This window comes from Physeter macrocephalus, chromosome 11 (genome assembly GCF_002837175.3).
Source record: "Physeter macrocephalus isolate SW-GA chromosome 11, ASM283717v5, whole genome shotgun sequence".
Taxonomy (NCBI): Eukaryota; Metazoa; Chordata; class Mammalia; order Artiodactyla; family Physeteridae; genus Physeter; species Physeter macrocephalus.
Genome location: NC_041224.1, coordinates 7,037,510 through 7,051,400, shown reverse-complemented (window position 1 = coordinate 7,051,400; position 13,891 = coordinate 7,037,510). Strand labels below are relative to the sequence as shown.

The following is a 13,891-nucleotide window of genomic DNA, read 5'->3' as shown; positions in this document are numbered from 1 at the left end:
GAGGGGGGAGGGGGGATGGGGGGAGGGGAGGGGGAGGGGGAGGGTCCGGGAGAGGAGCTTCCCATTTCAGCCTCTGGCACCAGGCTCTCCGCTGAGACCAGGCAGACGGGGAAGAGACAGAAGGAAAAAATGCCAGGGCTCCAGCTGTACACGGAAGCTTTTCTAAAGTAGCTGGAGCTGAGAAGGTAAAGAGAATACAGGCCTGTTGGAGCAGGGGCATTTGGGGCTTGGAGGCATTTCTGCAGCGTTGATGTGTTAAAGCCTTCCTTCTCGCGGGAGCCCCGACGCAGGGCTGGGACGGCAGGTCACACTTCTTTCCCTGCCTCTTGGGAGATAATTCGGGCAAGGACTTCTCCACCTGGGGAGGGGAAGAGTGGGTTGTGTCCTATCTCTTCCAGACTCCTTGCATGCTGAAGCTGGAGGAAGCTTCTCGATCACAGTCACCGCGTCACAGGCTGGGACCTCGGCAAACACCATACAGGGGGAGCCGTCCGTCCAAGGCCAGGCCCAGGGTGTCATTTCTGCGAGGCCGGTCTCTGATCTGCCTGCATAAATAAAAGCCTGGAACAGAGGCTTTGTTTGTGTTTGCACGTCCTTTTGCCATTAAAGGACACATGTGGAGACAGGAGGCCCAGGCTGGTGAGAGCAGAGGCCCGAGGTCTGGAGCAGGGTGCAGTCGGGGTTCTCAGGCCAGAGCTCAGGTTTTATGATAAAGTGAACTGCATCACCTTTACGCGGCTGCACATTGAATGAGGCGCGGGCTGTGGGGATTGTTAGCACGATGCGTGAGTCCACAGCCTGCCCGCGGCCTTCGGGACCGGGCGGCGGCCTTCCCTGCGCGGAGTTGCCCCGGGCTGGCGTGTCCTTCGTGGCTGGTGGGCAGACGGGTGTGGGCTGTGGAGAGACGCGGAGTCCTGAGCCAGGAGCGGCCCGGGCGAGTCACTACTCGCTGCTCTGGGACGACGCTGGCTGAGTCCCTTCCCTTCTCAGGCCCTTTGTTTGCCATCATTGCGGGGAGGGGTCAGAGGAGACCCGTGTTTCTGGAACTCTGCTGCTCGGAAGGTGAAGGAGGGCTTGGGGCTGGGGAGGCAGCTGCCACAGCTCCCCGTCCACAGCCCTGAGAGCTTTGTTCGTGTAATACAGTACGTGGTATGTTAGAAGATGTTTAGAATCGAATCGAGTCGGATATTACCGTGCTGGACTTCAGGGTAAGCTTGTGTTTGCAAGAAGGATTCCGTTACCCGCAAAGTTGAAACACCCCTGCGTCAGGTGACTTCAGAGGCCCCTGGATCCGTGCTTCTGTTACCCCTTAAACAGTCCTGAGCAGTGCCAGAGAAGACTGGCAGCGTTCACGCTGTGAACTTAGTATGATTTTAGGCTAATGGGTGGGGTTGTGTTCCTGTCTTGCTAGTTGTTTGGCATGGGGTGTCCAGCACTGGAACTTGCTGGTTGTTGAGTTGAGCTGGGTCTTAGCGTTGAGAGAGAGAGATCTCTCAGAGAGCTCTTGCCAACTGATCTTACATGGGGCCAGGAGGTCTCTGGTGGTCCAGTGTCCTGAACTCGGTTCTCCCACCTCAGAGGCTCAGGCCTGACACCGGCTGGAACACTAAGACCCTATCCCAGCCTTCGGTTCCTCGTTTATCTGGAGGGCAAAACAAACTCGCTTGACGGATTGTGTGGTTCTGGTGCAGCAGCGCTGCGGGAGGAGAGCTCGCTGCTCAGGCCGTTTGCCGTCTCCAGCCAATTCCCCTCGCTGTCCCTGGGACGTGCTTGAGCGGGGGAGGCCCGAGGCCGCCCTGGGGCAGGCGGCGGCAGCTCTGCAGAGCACGGGGCCTCTGCCACCTGTGGACGCGGCACTGACTTTGCTCACGGTTTACAGGGAGATGTAAGATCTGTGGCGCGTGGTGAGCCTGCGGTCTCCAGAGGGGAGAGGTTGCGCTGTTGGAGGTTAAGTGAAGTGACCGGAGGTGACGGCGGGGGGGCTGTCTGAGGGTGGGCTGACTGCCAGTCACCTTGTATGTAAAGCCACACCCGCGAGGGCCTTGGCTAGTCGGTCTCGTTAAGGGAAATCTGAATTTCAAGCCGCAAGACCAATGCTTGGGGGCAAGTCTCTGGGCCAACTCAGCCTTGACATCTCAGGGTGGTTTCCCAGCTCTTTACTTCACTCAACAAATATTCATTAAAAGCCTACCACGTGGGCTTCCCTGGCGGCGCAGTGGTTGGGAGTCCGCCTGCCGATGCAGGGGACGCGGGTTCGCGCCCCGGTCCGGGAGGATCCCACGTGCCGCGGAGCGGCTGGGCCCGTGAGCCGTGGCCGCTGAGCCTGCGCGTCCGGAGCCTGTGCTCCGCAACGGGAGGGGCCACAGCAGAGGGAGGCCCGCGTACCGCAAAAAAAGAGAAAAAAAAGCCTACCACATGCCTGGCAGTGCTTGAGAAGACGGGCTACATCCGTGAGCAAGACAGACGCCAATTCCTGCCCTCCAGGAGCTTCCAGTCTGACGCTCGTTCGCATTCACGGCCACTTGCTGGGGGGCCGGGGTGGGAATTAGGACACAGAAGAGGGCAGAGCTTGGGGGCTGGTGTCAGACACCTGGCTTCAGACCCTTTGCCTGTCCCCTGGCTTAGTTCTCTCCTTAAGCAGGTTCAAGGCCCGCGGCCGTTTCCTCGGCGGTTAAAGCGGACGGTGAGAGATGTGGTGGGTGGATTAAGCAGGTGACCCACCTGCAGCGGGTGGGCTGGTGCCCGGACCAGAGTCAGAGCTCCGTAAGGAGGACGGCCCACTGCTGTCAGTTCTCTGCCTGCGTCCACCCCGCGGGGCTTTAGGGGTTGTGCCCTAGCCCTCTGGTTGGTTGCCATGGGCGCCGTATCCGTGGAGGGCCTCAGCAGGACGTGGTGCTGTCAGGCGTGGATGCGTCCTCTGTCGCTGTCAGGCCGGCGGGTGCTGCTGTCCGGGAAGGGAGTGGTCGGCTGTCCCCAGCGCCAATGTGCCCACCTCCCCTGGGCAGACGGCCAGGGGGCCGCCTTCACCCTCAGGGCAGCGCCCCCTCCAAGCACTTTGGCTTCTTGGTCTGGGCAGGCCGCCTGTCCTGGGTGAGAAGACCACGCTCCTCCCCCCGGTCTCCCTGCGGCAGGCCCTCTGCGGCCCTGACTGCTGAGACCCAGCGCAGTGCTGCCCTGAGCTGGCTGTGTGACCTGAAGCCGATCACTCCACCTCTCTGGTCTCAGTGTCCTCATTGTCAGAATGGAGGTAGCAACGCTCATGGCTGAGGGGCGCGTTGTCAGGTGAGACAAGAAGGTGAGGAGCCGTAGAACTGTAAGCAGGGCGCTCTTCCCCGCCCCCCCCCGTCAGGTCTCTATTCTGCCCCGTCTTTGTCCCCCCAGGCACGTCTGATCTGGCCGACTCTCCCTTCCCTCGGTACAGCCTTCCAGCACGTTTGGCGGCCTCTGCCCACTGTGAAGCCAGATTGGACCCTGGGAGTGTAAGAAGCACCCACTTCTGTTGGACTGAGGGTTTCTTGAAGCAGGGCCAGCTCTGTTCCTCTTTGAGGTGCCCCCTTCCTCTTCCGCAGGGCCGAGCCTGCGACAAGTGCCCGGCACACAGACGTGTGGGACAGACATCCCACATGGGTACAGACGGACGTGAGTGCGGAGCTGGCCCCTCTCTCCTGATGCCCCGTTTATTTTGTGTCATGTAAGGACATTGTTTCTGAAACTGTCGCTCAGAGATCTAAATTTAGACTTGCCAGGAGCCATTCTGCCAGGAATGGGTCTGAAATATAGTCCTCAAGGCTTGCCTTTCTTGGGCTCTCAGAGGCACCACCAAATAGCCAAGTCGGGGCGGCGTTCAGCTCGGAGTCTTGGAGGAGGTTCTGGTTGAGCGCGGACTGCTTGTAGCACCACCCAGCTGCCTGGGAGGCCTCGCGGCCTGGTGATCCCGCAGGCTCGCCTGGGATCCCGTGGCTACGCCCCCAATGTGTGTGCTTCCTAGCCTACCTGTCCTGCCCTCCTGGCCCTCGGGGCCTCCTAGATGCTCGTCTCAAGGACTGCTGATGACATGGCAGCTCAGATGCGCTTCTTGTACCTGGAGTTGAGAACTAAGGAGGTTTCTCTGCCAACACCTAGCAGGTGAGCCGGTCGCAAAAGCCAGCGGAGAGTGACGGCTATCTTGGGGTCACGTATCCAACGCTCCAACTTTCCCCTGATTATTTGAGTGATACAATGAAGACGTTAATACCTAATATAGGAAATAGCCTGCCCGAAGGACCAGGTTAATTACTCTAATCCTCCATTCCCCGTTTTCAGTGAGGATCTGGTTTCAGTCAATCATGTAGTAAGTGGCACCAGGTTAATCTGGGCAGGGAGAGTAAAATGATACAGACAGAGATGATAGATGCGGAGGGCTAATGAGAAAAGAGAGCATTCACAAGTGCCTCTAGGATTTAACGAGACTGAGTCTGTGGGTCAGAGAGGACATCCATCTCATCACCCTGGTTTTTTGGTGCCTCCCACGGCTCATTGTTTTAAAGCCAGTAGGTCGCAACGTCTCTTCTGGTGACACGGCTGAAGGAAATATTTGCCTGATGGCCCACTCAGGCTGTTGATAAAATAAAGTCCTCAGTAAACCCTGCCTTCCGGTATCCATGCCCCTGGGGAGTGCCCGCCTCTTAAATCTGGGCTCGTCCTGTACTTTATCGTAACCAGTAAGCTGTGACGGAATTTACACTCTGCTGATTCTGGGCTCTAACCTTAAGAAGGCCTAGCAGCCTCTGCTTTTGCATTTTTGGATGCTCTGAGCTTCTGTGTAAGAGGTGACACTACCTTAGTGGAGACCGCTGGAGGGGCATGTGGAGAGGTCATATGGAGGGAGCGAGGCCCTGAGACTCTACCTAGAGAGAGAGGTCTGACTACCTCAGCATGCCAGCGGAGCTCAGCCTGCAGACTCTCTGGACATGGCATATATATAATAACATCTGGGCGTTGGGACAGAGCCACAGGGATACATAAAATTAAACATCACATCATCTACTGGCAAAAAACGAGTGTTCTTTAATTTCACCAAGAGGGTAGTGTGTGCTTTTTGGAGAAAGAACCTGACTAGGGAATAAGAAGACCTGAATTGTGATTGAACCACTGCCACAAACTGGATCATCAGTGAATCTGTTCACTTCTCTGACCGTCTGCCCAGGTTATGCAGCTAGCCACTGGCAGAGAGAGGACATGAACCCAGGGAGTCTAGATCCAGAGTTGCTGCTCTCAACCACTACGCTAATGCTGAAGTGCTAATTTCAGGCTGTTTGGGGACCCAAGAATGGAGGGGCCCTGTGGCCTACTTTGCAAGGCAGAGTCCTGCAGGTAGCCCTGTCACGCGCACGTTGTGCCTTTGTGCCTTGTCCAGGCAGATGGGCCGGGGACAGACTCGCCAAGGGCTCTGTGTGTCTCCCCTGTCCCTGCCATGGCACAGAAGTAGCTGAGGGACCATGAGGCTCCCCCTTGATGTGGCTCAGGTGTGGTGCAGGGGCCCAGGGAGGTCGCGTGCACTGCAGCCGCCTAGGAGGGGTCGTGACCAGGTGTCAGAATGGGAAGATGTGGCTGTTACAGGAGATGCTCGCCTTCAAGCCTCCATATGCCCTGAATGCCTCGGCACTAAGAAAACCTACTAGAACTCAGACGCGACCCCAGGGAAAATGGGGCAACCTCTAATTAACTGATACTCCACTCTCTGCAAAATTGACTCTTTGAACAGAAATTAATTTGAACCACAGAGAAGCTAAGTTATTCATGCGTATCTGAGGGTCAAAAACCTTTACACATAGTGCTTTCAATAAAACTGTGTTAAACAAAGATTGATGTGAATACATTGAGTAGAAATCTGCTTCCTACAATTTGTATGCATTTGTTTGAGCCCCATCCTTTGAGCCTAATCTAAATGGTCGCATCCCTCTTCTACCAGATAACTCTTGTTTTTGACAAACCAACCATTGACAACCCCATCAGAGGACTCCTCATAGGTCACACTTCTTTTTTTAAGATCAACATTATTGAGACATAACTGATGTACGATAAAATGCACCCAATTCAATAACTGTTGACAAATGTATACACCCGTGTAGCCACTACCACAGTCAAAATGTCCAACATTTCCATCACCCTCCAAGTTCTCACATTGGCCCTTTGTGGTTACCCCTCCCCCCAGCGCTGGCCCCAGGCAACTGCTTTTCTGCCTCCTGTCATTCGATACTAGTTTTGCCTTTCTAGGAGTTTTTCTTTATAAGTGGAATCATATGTCATCATGTTTTAAGTATCTACAAAATAAATGGGAAAGCCAGAGAAATCCCATCAAATGGAGCGGGGACCACTGATGTGAGTCTGCTTGGCCAGCTTGCCTGGCGCTGCCGGGACCAGAGACGGCCCGCCTCGCAGAGCCAGCATCACTCTGTTCCTGGTCTCAGGATCCTTTCCCTGTGGCTCTCTGTCTTCACGACCACTTCCCCTCCCTCGTTCTTGGAGCTGTATTTCCTTTCTTGGCCCGCATCTGCTGACTGGGAAAGTAAACAGCCAGCGCAACCCCTGGAGGAGCATCTTTGCTGAAGAGTTTGCTCAGCTTTGGGGAGAAGCAGACAGGAAGTGTGTGTCCACTCAGCTCTCACCGACAGCCCAGATAACGTAAACTCCTCGTTTCCTCCACAGCTGGGTCAGGATTTGGCCTCTCGGACACAGTGAGGGGACTTTCAGTCTCTCGTTATCAGACAGCTGGAAGCCCCTTGCTCTCCTGGCACCTGGTGCTAGCTTTCCCTCTCCTGTCAAGAGCTTCGATTTTTTTTGTGTTTTCTTTTTCTTGACCTTGTTCACCTCCATACTGGAAAGAGTGTGAGGGCGAGCGATGGTCTAGTGTTTGAATGATTTCCTCCTCTCCCCAGAGCCGTCTGGTTCTTCACCTACGTGAAGAAGATTTTTTACGGCTGAGGAGACAGACATAGGCTTCTGGAGTCCAGCTAACTGTTGACATGTTGCTGTTATTCTTCTCCGAAAAAGTACTTCCACAAAAGAGTGACTGGTGGAAACCGAAGACGTCTGCAGAAAAGAGAAGATGTATAAACCCGAGAGCATGACCCTCCCCTGCCTCTCTGTGCATTATCAGTGCAGGCAGGGGACGAGCCTATGCCTTCCACAGCATGTAGGCTGGACCGGTGGGTCCCAAAAGGTGATCTTCAGACCAGTGGCCTCAGCAGCCCCAGACGTATTAGTTGTCTGTTATGTGTAACAACTTGCCCCCAAACTTGGTGGCTTTAAACACCAATCAATATTTATTATTTCTCACAGTTTCTATGAGTCAGGAATTTAGGAGTGACTTCTCTGGGAGATCTTGACCCAGGGTCTCTCATGAGGGTGCAGACAAGGTGTTGGCCAGAGCTACAGTCATCTGAAGGCTCGACCAGGGCTGGAGTGACATCTTCCAAGGCGGCTGACTCCCAGGAAGGTTGGCCTTCCCCAGAGTGTGTGATCTGAGAGACACAAAGAGCCCGAGACAGAGACACAGAGAGGATAGAAGCTGCTGTGCCTTCTAGAACCTTGTCTTGAAATCACACACCATCACGTCTCTCAGATACAGTTAGAAGCGAGTCACTAAATCCAGTCCACCTTTTGCAGGGAGGAGTGTCAAAGACTTTGTGGATGTATGTTAAAAATATCTTACCTGGTTGAGAAATCTTACCTGGTCTTGGGCCGCCCAGACCCCCTGAATCAGAGTCTCTGGGGTTCACATCCAACAATCTGTTTCAACAAGCCATCTGGGTGATTGTGGTGCTGGGTGAAGTTGGAGAACCACCAGACAAGACCAAAGAACACTGAGAAAACCTCAACTCACTTGTCGGTACCTTGAGTGAAGGCTTACTCACCAAGGCTACCTTCTAGAAGCTGAGTTTTTGTGAATTTGACAAAAGGTACTGGTCTTACTTCAAGGTAATCCACAAGAAAGATGCGGTAGGCAGGATAAGGGGCCCCCCAAGGATGCCCACGGCCCAGGAGCCTGTGAATATGTTACCTAACATGGCAAAAAGGACTTTGTGGTTGTGATTAAATTAAGACTCTTGAGGCGGGAGACTATCTTGGCTTGTCCAGATGGGCCCAAAGTAATTACAAGGACCCTTGTAAGTGGGAAGAAGGGGGGTTAGGGTCAGAGAGAACCAGAGAAGGAAAGTGCTGGTGGAAACGGGGCAGAGACAGATCTGAAGATGCTCCACTGCTGGCTTTGAAGACAGAGAGAGCGGCCACAAGCCAAGGACTGCGGGCGACCTCGCGAACCAGGAAAAGTGAAGAAAACAGATTCTCTCCTAGAGCCTCCGGAAAAGATGCAGCCCTGCCAATACCTTGACTTCAGCCCAAGGAGACTCATTTTGGACTTCTGACCTCCAGAACGTAAGAGAATTCATTTGTGTTGTCGGAAGCCACCCTGCCTGTAGTCTTTCGTAAACAGCAACAGTAGAAATCTAACAGGAAAGGGGTCTGGTCTGGGACTTCCTTTGGGTGGAATAAAGAGAAAAAGAAGAATGGAATGATCTGCTCTCTTAGATGTTTCCACAGGAAGGGTAGACGTGTGTCATTGCAGAGTCTGTGCTTGTATTTTTACCTGCAGAAGAGAAATGCTGTAGCACTTCATTGTCTAATGTAGTAGCCACGAGCCAGATGTGGCTAGATTAATTTACATTTCAGTCAATTAAAATTACATAATATAAAAAATTTAAGTTCCCAGTCCTCCAGCCACACAGCAACGGCTCAGTGGCCAGACATGGCCAGGGGCTAATGTATTGGTCAGCATGGACACAGGATATTTCCAAAACGTTCTATTGACATTTGTCAACGTTCCACTAGACAGCGCTGCTCCAGCCTCTTTGATCTTTCCGAGTTTGAAATAAGTTTTTGCAAGAAGCTTATTTTATGATTAAATCTTATTCTATGGCTGTGATTTCCACTCGAGACTACCAGAATCCTTCCGTTCCATCACTTGTGTGTATCTGCATTGCTTATTCCCTAGGTTTTCAAAACTCGGCGCTTCAAGGGCTGCTGGGGATTCAGAGATGCCGTGTGGACCAGAACATGGGTGAGGGGCATATCTGTGTGTCCATGTGTGTAGGGGGAGCTGGGGACAGGGCCTTCGCCCTGGCTTGAGCTAGAACAGCTTCCCTCTGCTGTGTTTACCTATTGAGCTTATTGTACCATTTCATTTGGAGAAAGGTCCCATGACTTTCAGAAGAAGAAGAAAAGTCTGAAAACCCTGAGCGTGGAAGTAGGGTCCCTACCCCCGCTCCTTTGTCCCACTTCGTAGTCTCCTGGAGGTCATTTGGACACGATTCCTTCTCACTTCAGACCATGACCAGAGCAATAAATCACTTGCACCTGGATATCTGCATGGAGTCATCATCTAGAATTTCTGGCTTTATGAAGACTTCTTCAAAAACTTGAACTAAAAGTTTATTTTGGAGAATGCAGTTAATTTGAGAAGTAAGTATATTGGGTTGATCATTTTCCTCCTAGGATTAACTCAACTATTTTGTATTTCTATTCTCAGAAACATTATGTTCTGTCCCACTTACAAACACACACACGCCCACCCACTCACCCACACAAACACGCATTTTATAGAGCACACTGTCCCTGCCTGTTGTAGTAAAGTTTTATAGTGCTTCTGGCCCCAAACAATAAACTAGGGATAAAAATGGAGGGCCTTTGGAAGTTTCTTCAAACTGCGTAATTCTCAGCCCCCAAGGGGCTTCTCAGCAGAACTGACAGCCCCTTGGCTCAGGAGAGCCTGGGGGGCCAAGCGGCGGGAGCCTCACCTTGATAGATGAGGTTGTATAACTTCTTATATTAAACATTAAAAGTGCTTGAAACAATGAGATCACACTTCTTGCCTCTGATAATAATTTCACTTTTATCAGATATGATCTTGCATTCAGTGCATACAAATCCCCCAGTTAACGCCAACTTCTCTGGGAATGGTGAGCACGCCTGTCCTTCTCCTTCCCCAGAGGAAACACTAAACACTGGCCAAGGTCATTGTCATGGTTCTTCTACAGACGAGTGTCTGTCTCTCTAGCGTTAGCCTGGGCCTCAGTTTTCTCATCCCTGAGAATCCAGGTTTGTAGATTCAAGGAGTTCTGTTTCTTTCCAGCTCTGAAGATCTTTGGTTACGTGATGGATGAAAATAATTAGACTCAAAGAACTCCATTTTCAGGTAAGAAGTGAAATCTATCATGTATGATAGTAATAACAGGAAAATTAGGCCATATTTAATAGCAATCATTATTTCCATTTAAAAAATGAATGCACCTGTAGCCAGATGAAAATGAGAATAAATCTCATTTAAAAATACCATTGAGCAAGGTGGGGCTGGAGAAGCATTTACCTGCAGCTGCTGAAGATACAGCTTAGGTGCCCCTCATTTCAGTGGGTCCCTTCCACAGCCCTGGGAGGGGACTTTGCAGCATGATTACACCTTCGTGTATTTTGTAAACCTTGAAAAGTGCAGGCTTTCGGCTGTAATATGTTAAGACTGCCATCTCCTTCCGTCCACACTTTCTCTCCTCTTGGGTGCAGTTGGGGTGGTCTTGGACATTTGGGGGATCCAGCTAATAACAGATGAGTTGGCATGCATTTACTTTGAGCTTAGTAGGGTACATTGATGTGGTTTATTCTGAGGACTCTAGAAAATCACTAAGAGTTTAGGGTTTTTCCCATTCCCACAAAACCTCTGCTGGAGAGGTTAATAAGCCAAAACCAGTATTAGAAAGTAGGAGAACAGGAAGGAAGAGAAATATGAAAAAGCCTGAATGAGTGGTTTGCCTTTGAAGAATCAGTCCTGTTTTAATAACCAGCAGCACTCTGGAACTAGGCATGTTGAGAGCAAAGGATTTAGAACAAGGTTCATTTCAGGTCTCAACTGTGCCAAGTGCTAACCTTGTCATCATAGACTCAGTATTTTTCTTTGAATCTGTTCCCTCCTCCATGAACGGGGAAAAGAATATTTATCTCCCATGCTTGTTGGGAACTTTCAATGCTGTAAACTAATGTGGAATATTATTCCAAATAGGCATACTAGGAATTCCGTAAATTACAGCTTGTTTCTTTCCGTAATCATACCGTGGAAGGTTCTTGCATGGTACACTTAATTTGAACATCAAACATTCCAAGCAAGGAGGAAGATCTCCTTCAAAGACTGTTGAAGTGGGGAGGGGCCTTGAGATGTTTAAGTGAGGACATTGGGGTTTTGCAGAGCTGTGACGTGGACCAGCTCCATGCCACTAGGGAGCGGCACAGCTGGTCTTAGAACCCACCTGTTCTAACTAGGAGTCTAACCAGGACAAGCTAGAAATGTGTGTACCTACACGTGGGCCTTCCTTACTGACTGGTATTTGCTGGAACAGTTGTTTAGTTGTCTTCAGAAAAGGACATTCTCATTTGTTGTTGTTAAGCTCAGCTGTTTTCAGGACAGATTAGACTGTTCTCTCTTTTGTTAACGCCCCAGATCCCCCTTGACTAGGGTTCACGTCTAAGGTCAGATGTGTTTTGGGGAGAGTGTCAGCTAGGCCCTCAGAGACGGGGCTGCTGTCAGGGAAATCCGCAAGACAGCATTGAACCTGGCTCTCGGTCAACAGCACGTAGCTGTTGGATGAATAAATGAAGGATATATAATGCTCCTAGCAGAAGAAAACATTGAGAAAATCATGTCTGTGGCTTTAAGAAGAAAGAGAAAGGACTTTCTGGCAATAGCTCCAGGGTCCCTTTAAGAATTGGGAGAATTAAAGTGTTCAACAGAGAAGGTGGCAGTGAAATGAGAGGGAAATTGAGTCTGTAACGTGAGTGAGGAGGGAGCTCAGAGGGTGAACAGACATCCCTGTGGATCCCAGAAAAAGGCTGCCTCACATCACAGCAAAGCACCCTGCTTGATCTCATGATGGCATTTAAAGAAAGCAACATTTTGTTACTGCTTGAATATTGGAGTCGGAGTGTTAAAGTGTTACATGCTGTATACAAGGAGAGGCTGTAAGAGTTAATATGATACTAAGTTCATATGTGGGTGGGAAAGGAAAGGAGGCAGGGGAAATGACAATTTCATGGCGTGTTCTCCCCCTCCCCTCCCCGTGTGGTTTGAGCATCTGGTCCATGGCCACTGAAGCTGCTCTCCTGTCCTGGACTGATGGGGCTGCAGTCAGCGCTGGGTGCAAAAGGCACAGCGAGCATTGCTTGACAGCTGCTTCGTCGCAGGAGCAAGAAGTTTAAGAGGAGGACGGCGTTCTAATCGACCTGGGCAAAGGAATTTCTCTTCTGGGAGAAGCAGAGTCCCTGAGTCCATAGTGGCACCTGCAGGGAGTGGGCTGCTCAGGGAGAGGTGACGTCACAGTCACCTGGGAAGAGCCGATTGCCAGGGGACCCTGTGCCCATCAGAACTGAGTCAGGGCATTTAGGAAAATCTGCTTATAGGCTGACTGATACTGATTTGCTCAGGGAAATGCCCTCTCCCTTAACTAGGACTTATGCTATCCACTGTGTCCTCGGCTGGTGGCAAGGGTCAGGGACCACGTCGCATGATGTCTGGCCATCACAGGTGTCCCTCTCAGTCCAGCCTGGGTATGACTTTCCCAAGGGTGAGCGGGTGGGAGAATCAGCTCAGATTGCCACCATCCTTGACAACCACGGTGAGCGCATCCCAGCTCCCCTCTAGCAAAGGAGCCAGGTGGGGACCACAGAAAAGTGGTCAGAGCACGGGCTGTGGTCTCAGCTATTCTTGGGTTCAAATCCCAGCCAGGGCAGGGACAGGATCCGACAGGGCTGGGATCGGGGTCAGGCAAGTAAGGCTGAGTTCTGCCAAGTACAAGGTCAGATCCTGTCTTTATTTAGAATTTTGATGTTTTGTTCATTACGGATTTTTTCATTCATTTTGATTTTCTAAATATGGCATTTAGAAACACATTCTTTGCCCTGATTACTGAGTTTGGGGCTCCCCCTTACATTGTACACGTAAGTTGAGCATCTTACTTGCCTCCCTAGTCCTGACTTTGCCCGGCCCAATTGCTCACCAGCCCTGTGAGGTTGGGCAAGTCACTTTAAGCCTTGCTTCCCTAGTCTGTAAAATGGGACAATTGATAGGGCCCATCTTATAGGGTTTTGTAAGGTTAAATGAGGTAACACAATAAAGGCTCTTAGTACAGGGTCTGGACTAGGGTCGTTTCTTTTACATTTGCTTTGTCAACCTGTGGCCAAGACTGGCATGTTGCAGGCAGCTGACCAGGGGTGCCGTGTGTCTCCTGCATGAGTCATTTGCTTGCAGACAGAACATAGGTCGGTGCCCAAAAGAGCATGTTCATGTCAATAAATGCCATCGTCCTTAAAGATAGAAAACGGCCCATCAAGACATATCTGGACACTAACGGACATTGCTCGGCCCGTTTCTAGCAGTGACCCAGATGCCAACTCGGGATGGGATCCTGATAGTTAGAAAACATCAACAAATCCACAGTCCCCAGGGTACAGGGGATGCCTTTCGCATCAGCCCAAATCGCTGATGTGTCGGAAATTGGCGTGTGTTGACAAACAAGGTCACCTCTTGGACACACTGGCTTCAGCTTAGGGATTTGCCAGGCTGGAGCTGGAAATGCAGGCCTGAGACACAGACTATAGGTGTGCTAGGAAACACCTTTTACCAACCCCATCGCTCTTCCCCACTTTCTGGGACATGACAGTTTATGCTTGCTTTCTTTTTTTAACATCTTTATTGGAGTATAAGTGCTTTACAATGTTGTGTTAGTTTCTGCTTTATAACAAAGTGAATCAGTTATACATACACATATGTTCCCATATCTCTTCCCTCTTGCGTATCCCTCCCACCCTCCCTATC

The 13,891-nt window shown here is 51.1% G+C and overlaps 1 long non-coding RNA gene across 8 annotated transcripts in view; it reads left to right on the top strand.

Moving 5' to 3' along the window:
• The first annotated feature begins 18 nt into the window (after window positions 1–18).
• The window catches only part of LOC114487082 (uncharacterized), a 38,196-nt gene continuing 24,323 nt past the window's right edge, over window positions 19–13,891 (top strand). For 5 of the 8 annotated variants that reach the window (XR_003681700.2, XR_008618471.1, XR_008618469.1 and 2 more), the window contains exons 1-5: window positions 19–3,282; window positions 3,382–4,125; window positions 9,032–9,097; window positions 9,228–9,498; window positions 10,169–10,231. This is a non-coding gene — a long non-coding RNA (uncharacterized lncRNA). The remainder of the gene's footprint in view (window positions 3,283–3,381; window positions 4,126–9,031; window positions 9,098–9,227; window positions 9,499–10,168; window positions 10,232–13,891) is intronic. The other 3 variants (XR_008618468.1, XR_008618467.1, XR_008618470.1) reach the window with 3 other exon arrangements.